The 12,581-nt window shown below is 44.9% G+C and overlaps 1 pseudogene; it reads right to left on the minus strand.

Moving 5' to 3' along the window:
* Window positions 1-2,852: 2,852 nt before the first annotated feature.
* LOC112590595 (uncharacterized) lies at window positions 2,853-3,413 on the minus strand (annotated as a pseudogene).
* Window positions 3,414-12,581: the final 9,168 nt, after the last annotated feature.

The raw sequence follows: 12,581 nt of genomic DNA on the forward strand, positions 1-12,581 counted from the left end.
TTCAATCGCACATTAAAGAACGATATGTGGAAACTGTTTACGTTGAATGGAACATACAAATTAATCGACTCATTACCATGTCTCGTTGCCAAGTACAACGCGCGAAAGCATCGAATTATCGGTATGCGTCCTATCAATGTTACTCCCAAGATCACCGATAAGCTCCTGCTCATAGTCTACAACAATGCAGAGATCGCAGCGCTTGCGAGATTCAAAGTGGGCGACTCGGTACGCGTGAGCAAATTCAAAACTATCTTCGAGAAAGGTTACACTCCGAGTTGGACCACCGAAATATTTAAGATCATCAAAGTACAGGCGACCAATCCGGCGATCTACCTGCTTGAGGATTATAACGGAAAACCTATTGCCGGAGGATTTTACAAATATGAACTGCATCGCGCTGTTAATCCTGACATTTATCTCGTGAAAAAGGTGTTGCAAAACAGCAACGACAAGGTTTTAGTGAAATGGTTGGGATTTGACGACTCGCACAACTTTTGGATACACAAAGAAAATGTTTTGTAAACAATTCTTTATTATAAACATTCTTTATTACAATATCTTATTATAAACAGCTTGCAATAATTTATCTTTTTATTATAGTTAACAATATTTCTTACAAACAAATATGTATGTATTATGATCGCTTTTTTAGTTTACAATAGTATCCTATAATGTCCCCATGGTAAAGTGTCTGTTGAGTCTGGTACGATATACCGCTTGTCATCATACGGACTCAGAACAGTTTTCAGTTCGGACACGGTGTAGACTTTGTACATTTTGGATCGTATGCATGATTGACGACGCCGCTTTTCGACCTCGTCCCTCAGACATTGCATATAATCATCAAACGTTATAGTTCATGTTACAACGTCGGCCTATCGCCTTCCTCATGTCTTTTTTGCTGTCTACCTTTAGCGCGTACGTCTTTGCTCTGAGTCCGACGAATTCCGTCATAATCGCTCCGTTATTTTTATCTTTCATCAGACCTGATACTTTTTTGCTGGCAAGCGGTATACCGTACGCGTTATCAGCGGGATAATTACTCGTATCAAATTTAGAAATATCGCGTTTCATGCTCGAAAATATTATCGCATTAGATATGGTAGATTAAACTGTCAGTATCGATGTACATTACTTTATATCTATTTTGATAGAGGGGAGACATGTACTCGTGATGAAATTCGTACAAGCACGGTTTGGATATGTCAAGGATATACATACCTACATAGATCGGTTTGTTGAATTTCACCTCGAGTTTACGTAGCTCAACGGCAATTAAATTTTCCAAAAAGCCACTTCTGCTATGGAAATTTGGTTTTGCGATCATTGCCTTAGCACCGTATCGTCCATTCCATTTTGTCAATAGCTTTACGTCTACGTGATTGCGAACGTTCTCCATGATTTTGCCGAATACCACGATGTTTATCAATTTGTACAAATTTTTCTCGAAATCGTTTGTCGCGCGTATTCTAAACTGCGTGTTAAGTTCGATATAATCGCGGAGCCGTGGGGATTGAGCAAATTTGAGTATGTGGTGTATCTTTCCAATAGACCGTGACACATGCACTGCTGCAGGTTGCGATAATGAATCACATAACGCTGCTTATCGCATAAGGTTGCGAGAAGCTTCTCCTGCCTTTTGTTCGGAGGTTTGCTACGCGTTAGACAGAACGGTAGGTCAATGTGCGCGTCGTGCAGATGTTGCGGATACTCCAAGTCGACCTCCAGAATGTATGGGTGAATCTAGCACGATTGATGATACGTCGAAATTCGATATATCATCAACCCATCGAAATTCGGCGTATGGCAACAGTTGACACATTGCCCAATCGTACAAGTTATTTACATCGAAGTACATCAAGTATGATGATGGCTGCAATGGATGTACTTGTTATTGGCCTTTGCGTATCTATTGGAACATTGACTGAGACCACCGCAAATACCGCGCTCGATGAACATAACCATGTCGAATCAGTGAGCAATTCGAAATTAACGCCCGTATGCTTCAACATAGCATCCCACGTAAAACCAGGCAAAGTATAATAATACACGGGTTCTAACCCGTAACTTTTGATACAACTATTGCGGAAATTTTCAAAAGTATCGGCCAGTAACAAGATATCAGTCTTCAGATACAAGTCTCTATATTCACCCAAGGTTTTAATAGAGCCGCTGTCAGATATTCGCGGCGTGCGCGTAATCGCTCTCAGATACCGTGTCACTCGTCAACGAACAGTAAAATGACTCACGCGGTGGTAAACAGTTATCCTGTAGCTTGTCCACGCAATCAAGGTATTCATACGGAAAGACACCCTTTCGCGTCAATAAATCAAAATCCATGTTGGACAAATTTGAAAATTCGGCCTGAACAATTTTTAATTTGTCTTTGTCGAGAAAAGACGCCAATTTATCGAGATTAGTACTTAGAAATTTATACGAATCGATGAACCGCAATTGCATACAACTTATTCATTTATTCCTACTATTCATCGTGTTTCCTACAGCCTTTGTAAACGTAATATATTTCTCTTTGGTTATCGGTAGTACAGTAATGGAACCTTCGAACGCAGTTGCTATATCTTTGATGATAAAGTGTTAATCATAATCGGATAAGATGTGGAAGACCACAGGAATCCAATAACTGTCTTGATAATTTAGATTGCAATTGGAATGCGCGGGATCTCTATACCGTCCAGTTAGGTAGCAATGATCGCGCACGCGTGTATCGTCCTTTGCGAATGATTTCTCGCATACATAACACAGCGTAGCGTTCCGAAATGTCTCCCACTGTTCTTTCGACAAAGTTCCCATGGGGACATTTGCAGATAAAATACCCTTTACGCAGTGTGTCAGTTCTTTGAGTTCCTTGACAAACCACAAGATGCAATCCGGATCGCGACGATATCGATACGCGGATAATGACTCGTCGTAGGAACATCGCACGTAATATGCTATACTAAATACGCTATGACATTCATATGCATACGAACTGGTCTGTTCTTCCCTCAGTGTCTTCTCCAGGATGCATTCCAAGTCGATGTAAACTACAAACGGGACCCGCTCCTTTCTGCAGTAGTTGGTGAAGCTGAGCCATTTGTTGTCATCGTTTGGCAGGATGATTGCGCAGTCATTAATTTTTTGACAGTCGACGGTATGGCTCTCCAGCTCCTTGTTCGAGCTGAAGTAATGCAAACATCTGGAAAAAACATTATTTGTTATTAGTATATGTCGCATAATTCATTATACATTACGTTCTTAGTGTATACTTACCAGTCGCAAATATGTTTATTGTGTTCCTTTTTGCTCAACTGTGAGCTGACGAGTCGGGACAAATTCTTGATCCACGCGAAATATCCGGCGTTGTTATCTCGCGGATCTGGGATACGCAGCAGATTGACGTGCTTCTCCATTTTCTGTTCCGTGAGACGTGTGGGCCGACCATGTTTCCTTCTTTCTCTGTCGCGTCTTCATATCTCTTCTCCACACTATAAATTTTGACCGAGATATCGTTCAACAGTTCAAACTTTTTAATTTGGTTTATGCGCATTGGAAATTCAATGTCCTGCATATTCAATACCGATGTATAGTATAGATACGAAGACTGACGATCTGTGTTTTTGTTAGCTGGACATAACGCTGCAACCAACGCCCACGCGAAACATGCATTGTCCATAGATTGTACGTTGATCACAGCCCGCTTCATTTTCATTTTGCGCGGTAACTCGATGTGACATGCCACACACATCGATTTGTACTTGTTAACGTTAACGGTCAGATCAAGTGTGCGCGAGAGTGCCGACCCGCTATCTTGTTCCTGGAATTCTTCCAAGGACGCTAAGGTGGGCTCGATAACATGCAGCGCGAACCAATTGTCCAGATTGGATGTGGGAAAATGTTCAAAGTTCTTCGTACTGATGTTCTTGTTCGTGCGTTTATCACCCACCACAGATCCACTGTTAAACACAGTGTTTACTTTTACACTACCGTGTCTCTTTATAACGCTTCGCACATGCTCGAGCACAGTATTCTTCGCATCTTGGAGAAATCGAAGAGGTTCGATATTGTCTGTATTTACAAACGCCCCAATTGGTACGCGACTATTGAACGCTGTATCGATTTCTCGCCGAAAAAGTTCCGAATGTTCGACTCCTGCGTATACGAAACGTCTGCGCAAAGAACTTTTTAAACCTTCGAGTTGCGCTATACGAGCAACCATCGAGTGCGCTGAACCAACCGATAGTCGCGGCTGTTTGGCTCGGCTATGCTGTTCCAACGAATCGAAGCACTCGTCGCACTTTTGTTCCCAAGCGAGGTATTCATCTCGCGAACCTAATCGAGAGGACTGATCCCACAGTAACTGGGTTATAGTTGATTCAGCCATTTCTTCCAGCGAACGGCGGAGGGCGAATCACTGTCGGATCACCGACACATGGTGTGGGCTCTCTGCCTCCCCGCCCCCGCGCGGGTGCTGGACCACCGCCCAGGGGAGGGGGATTTTCCCCTCCCCAAAAGATGGGCCCTCTATCAGCTAGACTCGGACAGGCTTTGGACGGCCATCCTTGTGGCCACCTGGCACCTAGATGAGGGGCCAGGTGAGTGGGACCCTAGCCCCCAGGAGGGGACTAGGGAGATAATGAGCATCGTGGCGTCGGCGTGCGACGTCGCGATGCCCCGGTCCCACCCCCGTCGGCGTCAGGCTGCTTATTGGTGGACGCAGGAGATCGCAGGCCTTCGCGACTCTTGCGTCCATGTCAAGAGGGTTTATACACAGGCCCAGCGACGAGACGGGGATGCCGCAAGGGCAAGGGAGGACTACCTCAATGCGAGGGAAGCCCTCAAGGCCGCCATCGCCGAGGAGAAGCGAAGAGCCTGGAAGCAACTGGTGAGCTCCCTGGATGAGGATCCCTGGGGGCGCCCCTACAATGTGCCCGCAAATAGTTTTTCGATGCTTGTGGTTGTTAAAATAAATCCATTTTTCATCCCCAGTGATAATACGATGTAAAAACCCCTTTTTTTGCTGCCTAGCAAGCAGGATTTCGCAGGTGGTTTTTCGCTTTTCAACGTCTCTTGGCTTTAGTTCATATGGGACCCATTGTCCATCCTTGTAATTTCTTTCCTTTCCTAAGGCTTTCAAGCGATCAAAAATGGCAGACTGAGCACAATTTAATGCTTCTGCAAGTTGTTTTTGCGTTTGATATTGGTCTTCGTCCACCAATGCCTGCAATTCTTCGTCTTCGAATATTCGTGATCATCCAGAACGCTCTTTGTCCTGCGACGGGACATTCGTATGCCGCACAGTGGGACAAATGGGTCTTTTTGTGGACAAAAATCGCTAGACGGCGTAATTCTTAACCGATTTTCATGCTTTTTTTTAATTTACTCGCGATGAATTGCTCTACAATCGTATCGAGCCCGTTTTTTAAATTAGGCCCTCAATTCAAAATGGCGCAAATTTGTCAAATGTATAAGACCTGTAAAATATCGAATACTTTTGGATCGGACAAAGTGTATACGGGATTTTAAGGCCACCGAGATACATATGTAAGATCGAAATTCTCAGTTTTTGCCAGTGGAGAGGATCTGCATTGGCCCTATATATTTTATACCTGCCTAATATCCCCACATTATCAATGTATTCTACTAATGAGTTTGCGTATATATATTCCATATATATATATATATATATAATATATATATATAATATATATATATAATATATATATAATATATATATATAATATATATATATATAACTTATATTGCTGGATTATTTATGAACTCCATAGTTTAACGTAAAATCCTGATATAGGTGACAGCATATCAAGTCAGTACTTAGATGAAAATAACGGATTAAAGTCAATCGTGTGAAGTGGCTGTATTAATGATGGTAATATTTATCTCCTTTTATTCTGACGATTTCGTCATATGCTAAAATGTTTAGTATATGTTTTGTTTAGTTATGTTTAGTATGTTTTGTCTTTTTTGTAATTAAATAATATTTTGCAATATTATATTTTATAATTTTGTATTACTTTTCATTAGCTACTTCTCAGGAGAAGCGCAAGAAGCAAGCAATAAGATTTTTAGAAAATCTCGTGCCCAACATAGCAGAATGCAATCGCGACGAACTACTAATGAAGATATTATGCAGTATCTTCTAATACCATCAGATCTGGTAATTAGTAGTCTAAGGATAACACTCAAAAAAAAGAGAAAGATTTATCTGCAGAAGCTAAAGAGTTATTACTTAATTGAAACAAAACAGCTTTATACGTAAAATGTTGTACATTTTGACAAAATGTTACAATAAATATAAATAAGATATGTTATAAATATGTTACAATATAAGTTTGTTAAGATACATTATAGATATATATGTTATGTTATAGATATGTTGTGTTATAGATAAGTTTTGTTATAAGTCTTTTGTGTTATAGATGTGTTATAAATATATCATAGATGTTATAGGTGTTTAAATATATAACAAAGTATATCAGGTCTGTAAATATGAAACCGGAATTTGCCCATAGGTGGCCCTAGGTGTTAATGTAGGTGTTAATGTAGTCAAACCGCGTCATTGGCGCCATTTTTATTTGTTGACATCTGACAAAGATTTTCAACTCACAATAATATAAGTTTCATACAACAGCATAGTTTGTAATAGCGTTGAACATGTCGAATTTTGTGCCTGGAAGCTACGATTTGCGGACAGCATTGATTTTGTTACCACTTGAAGAAAACTGCTGCAGAATTGCATCGAATGCTTGTCGAAGCTTACGGTGAGCATGCTCTTGGTGAATCACAATGCTTCGAGTAGTTTCAATATTCAAACGTGGCAATTTTTACGTGACTTTGTCACTACTCTTTCAATATCATCATCCTTTTATTGCTATTATAGCCATTATTATTACTATTACCACTATATTACTGTATTATACATATATTATACATATATTATATAGTATTATACATATATTATCATTATTATACCAATACGTTGTAACGATTCACCGATCGTCACGAATCGAGCAGTGCATTATGCACCTCGTGGACGAAACGGTCACCGGGAGCAACACGCGAGCGAGCACGCGGCAGGTGCGTGGAGGCAACAACCGACTCGGCGCGCGTGGCATGCGGCCATCACGTGCCCTCCAGCGGTACGAGCCGCGGAGTGGGGCGGAAGCAAGAGTTACACGGGCGACCCAAATATAAGGCGCTCAGCCGGTCGCAGAGAGACGCTGAGGCGCCTCATCTCGTAGAGAGGAGACGTCTACCCGAGAGTGCTCGGAATTCTAACGCGAGAGTCCTCGCGTTCCCTACCGACCACAGAGTGCTCTGCTCTTTTCCTGGGACGAGAGTACTCGTCCATCTCAGCGTGATAGGGAGCTCTATCTCTGTCTGTAGCGAGAGTTCTCGCCCGATACCTGAACAATAAACGAGCGTGCTTGTTTCCATACCATCAAGAGCGAGGGTACTCGGTCCGATCGCCGCGGCCTGGAGGAGTCTCCAGTCGCCTGGTCGACTTAAACTCGACTACGAACACGCGAGATTATCCCGGACTACGCATCGTAGCGCTCCTCGGCATAATACGTGAACAAGCGCGTGGGAGTATCAACTCCGCACCGATTTCGGAGTACGTCAAAGCGGAACAAGAGGGACCGGACATCTTCGAGAGTACCGCGGAATAATCCACTACGACAGCATTTTCGTTATTGTAGCACATATATTGCGTAGTAATAAAACCTTATTCTTATTTTTCCAACAAGTGTGCCATTTATATTGCGTGCGCTCCCTTCCCGCCCTGAACTCCGCCGAGCTGCGCCTCGACGGATCCTCCTACGGACACATATCAGCGGGAAGGACCCGCTCTGATGCGTCCAGGCGTCACATGGCGCCCGAACAGGGACCAATATAGCACGCAATTTGACGCAATGCCGAGGTGGATATATTTTCTGAATAAAAAAACGGTCACCAGAATTTTGGAAGAACATCATTTGGATTCTCAACGAACGCTTGACGAGCTCAGAAAACGGTTAAATATTTTCGTTGCAAAAAATCCGGGATTAGAGTTAAGAATCCCGCTCGATCTTAGCAGCTTCACAGACACCCGTCACGAACTTAGCCGAACCAGAAGCAAATTCTTCGCAAATCGACGATATGGATCCCTCGCACGAGTCAATTCACGCGAATTTGCCGTCGCGTGTCCCTCCTAGGGAGGACGATGAAACCCGGACCGATCCGGCAAAGATCATGAATCAGACCCGGAAATGAAGATGTTTCTTTGATGGGCGAGACCCGTGGGCATTCCCGGAACGCGTCAAGGAGTTGAGCCGCACGTACGGATACCAGAAGGAATATCTTCTGCTCGGAGTGCCGGAGATGCTGCGTAGCGACGTGCTCCTGTGGTATCGCAATAACCGCGATATGTGGACCCGGTAGCGCGATTTCACCGACGCATTGAAACAACAATATTTGCCAAATCGATATCGCGCACAACTGGAGCGCGAGGCCCTCGACCGACATAAAAAAAACGGAAAATCGTTCGAAAAATACGCCACGGCCATCCTCACGCTGATGCGGCGCGCGGGAGGATTTACCGCCGCACGACAGGTCGAACAGGTCTATGACAACATGGATCCGGAGTATAAGTTGTACATACGCCTTACCGACATCACGGATCTCGCTGATCTACAAACGCGAGCCATCGAATACGAGGCCATCGTACAAGAACGAAGAAGCTGGGCAAGAGCGGACCGACCACAGACGCTGCAGAATACAAACGCGACGAGTGCTACTGGAAATGCAAGCAACGCGGGCACACTCGTTTCCATTGCACACGTCCGCCCGCAAATTCTGCTCTCAATGCGGAAAGGACGGCGTTCTTACTCGGCAATGTCATCCGCGTACGGGGAACGAGGAACGGGCCGAGTAGACGGGGGTCGCGTCTCGGTCCAGCGGTGTAACATTTATTACACTCCACGGCCTCATACCACAGTGCGTCTGAAAGACGCCTCCATAAGGGCGCTGATCGACTCGGGGTCGGAGATCTCCTATATAAGCTCCGCCACCGCCGAGATCGCCCGAATTCGCAGATTCCACCCCGAGAACGATCCTGGAGAGGTACTGCTAGCCGACGGGGCCGTATGCGCCACACCGGGAAACGAATGGCTTCCGATCCGCCTCGGAACATCGGCATAAGTTCTGAATCGTGCCGAAACTAAACAATGACATGCTCATAGGGATCGATTTATGGCAGAAGTCCAAAATATGGGTCCCCCGCCTCCCTTAGTTGAGAAAGCAACACGAGCACCGATATGTGATATATAGGAGGGATTACGTCCGCGTACCCCTGCCGAGGAACACCATCTGGAGGAATTCCTCCGCCTAGAGATGGCCAAGTTTCAGAGCGTGCGTGGACTCACGCCCGTGCTCGAGCATTACATTCGCCTCAAGAGGACGCAGCCCATCAAACAGCGATACCGACCTCGTAACCCGGTGATGCAGCAAATCATCGATCAGGAGGTTGAGAAAATGTTGCAGGAGTAATCGAGATAGCTAACAGTGCGTGGAGCTCCCTGGTGGTTATAGTCCGGAAGAAGAACAGCGGCCACCGGTTCTGCATTGACTTTCGGAAGGTCAATGAGGTCTCTGAAAAGGATGCCTATCTGCTGCCGCAAATCACCGCCACCTTCGACAAGCTGCGGGGAACGAAATATTTATCTACCATCGACCTCAAAAATGGATATTGGCAGGTCTACTGCATCCCAATAGTCGACCGATCACAGCCTTCACCGTGCCGGGGAAGGTGCTATTCCGAATGATGCCCTTCGGCCTGCATTCGGCACCCGCAACCCTCCAGCGGCTGCTTGACCAGGTCTTGGGTCCGGAGCTCGAACCTTCCGTCTTGGTATATCTCGAAGACATCATCGTGATTAGCCAAGCATTCGGAGAACATCTCCAGACGCTTAGGGAAGTGTTCCGCCGGTTGAGGGCGGCCAAACTCCGCCCCAACCCCGACAAATGCCGTTTCTGCGTGCAGCAACTCCGATATCTAGGCCACATCGTGAACCAAAATTGCATACATACCGACCCAGAAAAAACACGCACTATTACCGAGTGGCCCGCACCCATCACCATACGAAAATACGACAATTCCTGGGACTCGCTTCGTGGTACAGACGTTTCGTTCCGCGATTCGCCTCGATCGCAGCCCCTCTAACGCGTTTGATTCGCAAGAACATCCCCTGGAGATGGACCGCCGAGGAAGAGAAGGCATTTCAGACGCTGAGAAGCACGTTGAGTTCGGCTCCGATCTTGGCGTGCCCCGATTTTACGCGACAATTTCGTCTGCAAACCGACGCCAGCGCACAGGGCTTGGGGGCGGTCTTGTGTCAAAATTTTCCGGAGGGCGAACGAGTCATTGCTTATGCAAGCTGCACGCTAAACCCGACGGAGAACTGCAGTGCCATCGAAATCGAATGTCTGGCGGTTCTCTGGAGAATACGGCGTATGCGAGCCTATTTGGAGGGCTATTGGTTCACCGTCATTACTGACCACCAATATCTCCAATGGCTGCAAAAATTGGACTCCCCTACCGGCAGACTGGGCTAGTGGGTATTCGAACTATAATTATATGATTTCGATATTCAATACTGTAAAGGCAGCCTGAACACGGTCACCGATGCCTTGTCCCGTTGGCCGGAAGTGAGCGGGATGGCGCGCGGAATACCATGGTATCACCGTATGCGAAGAAACGTACGGGAGCAGCCGGAACAGTACCCCGATTTCAGACTCAGATATAATAAGCTGTACCATCATATATTGCACGATTTAGATTTTAAAGAAACACCCGCGGACACGCAATGGAAATTATGCGTCCCAAAAGAAAAGCGCACCGACATCCTCGCCCAGTACCACGATGCTCCCACCGCCGACTACCTTGGCATTTCGAGGACCATCGCCCGCATGGCTTCCAAGTACTATTGGCCCGGGATGTTCAAAGACATCGCCCGATACGTACGCAACTGCCCCATCTGCCTGGCACATAAGGTCGCACAAGCCAAACCAGCCGGACGCGTGCACGCCACTAACGTTCACGGGCTATGGGAACAGGCAACAATCGACCTGGTGGGACCACTGCCCCGCTTGTCGAACGGACACCAATGATTGTTGGTCATGCAGAATCGCTTTTCCAAATGGGTCAAGTTAACGCTCTTGCAAAGGGCCACGGCGGAGACGGTCGCTATAGCCATCCGGAGAGAAATCTGGTATCGCCACGGCTGCCCGAAAAGCATCTTATCGGACAACGGCATCCAGTTCAAATCCCAGCCCGTCGCTTGGCTCCTGGAGGAACACGGGGTGCAGCATCAAACCACCCCCGTACATGCACCCCACTGCAACCCCGTGGAACGAACCAACCGGACGATCAAAACCATGATCGCCCAATACATCGATCAAAATCAGCGGCGATGGAACGAAAAGATCCCAGCGCTCCGTTTTGCGTATAATTCCGCCTGGCATGACCGGCTTCACGCCTGCCTATCTGAATTACAGACGAGAACCAAAACCGACGCGACTCGAGCACGAACAGGAAACTGCTATGCCGGCCCTGAACTCTGCCGAGCTGCGCCTCGACGGAGCCTCCTACGGACACATATCGACGGGAAGGACCCGCTCGGACGCGTCCAGGCGTCACAACGTTATTACTATATTACTATCGCTATACTATATTACTATTACATTTAAAAAGGAATAAGCCTTAGGAATAAAGTAGTTTTATTTAAAAATAAACTAGAAATTCAGTTGTCTTCGAGATTGAAACAAATTCCATTTGGACATGTTTGCTTATCGTCTATATCATACAATATCTCCGAGCGATAGCCGACTCTTGTACCTCTGAAACCTTCCTAAACAAATATCCGAAATGGAGATTTCATCATATTCTTATATTCCATAGATTCTTTTGTTAAATGTTCTTTTGAATTAAATAACTTTTCCATTTTATTTAAATATCAAAACATATGTATAATCATTCGAATACTAAAATCAAAATTGTCTGTATATACTTACTTCAGATTTATAAAAATTTACTTTTACTGTCGCTAATTATACTTACTATGTCCGAATGGGATCATTCAAAATTATACATTCAACTATTGAGGAAAACTCTAAAATTCTAAATCATTATAAAGAAAACAAACTATGATGTTTCCTTTCCTTTATAACGTAATTTTATTCATTAAATTAACTAATAATGAAACAATTGAAACTCTATATATTACGCTTAATTATAAATAGATTTAGAAGTTGTAAACTAGGTTTAGGGGGAATTGTAAGTTTAGGAGTTAGATTATAAGTATTTTATATTCTATTATTGTAAATTATACATTGTAAGTCCGAAAAGACGCTCAACTCGTAATGGGGAGATCGCGCCTATAAAAGTCGTGGCTAGACGCGGGCGCGTTCACTTCAGTTCACTTCACGTTCAGAAAGAAAAGTCAAGTTGTCAGAAAGGTCGCATCGAAGAGCCGAAAAGTTCATTTTTAAAACGGTCGTGTTTCGCAATTCAACCTAGAAAA

Source organism: Harpegnathos saltator, unplaced genomic scaffold (assembly GCF_003227715.2).
Source record: "Harpegnathos saltator strain DR-91 unplaced genomic scaffold, Hsal_v8.6 scaffold92, whole genome shotgun sequence".
Classification (NCBI taxonomy): Eukaryota; Metazoa; Arthropoda; class Insecta; order Hymenoptera; family Formicidae; genus Harpegnathos; species Harpegnathos saltator.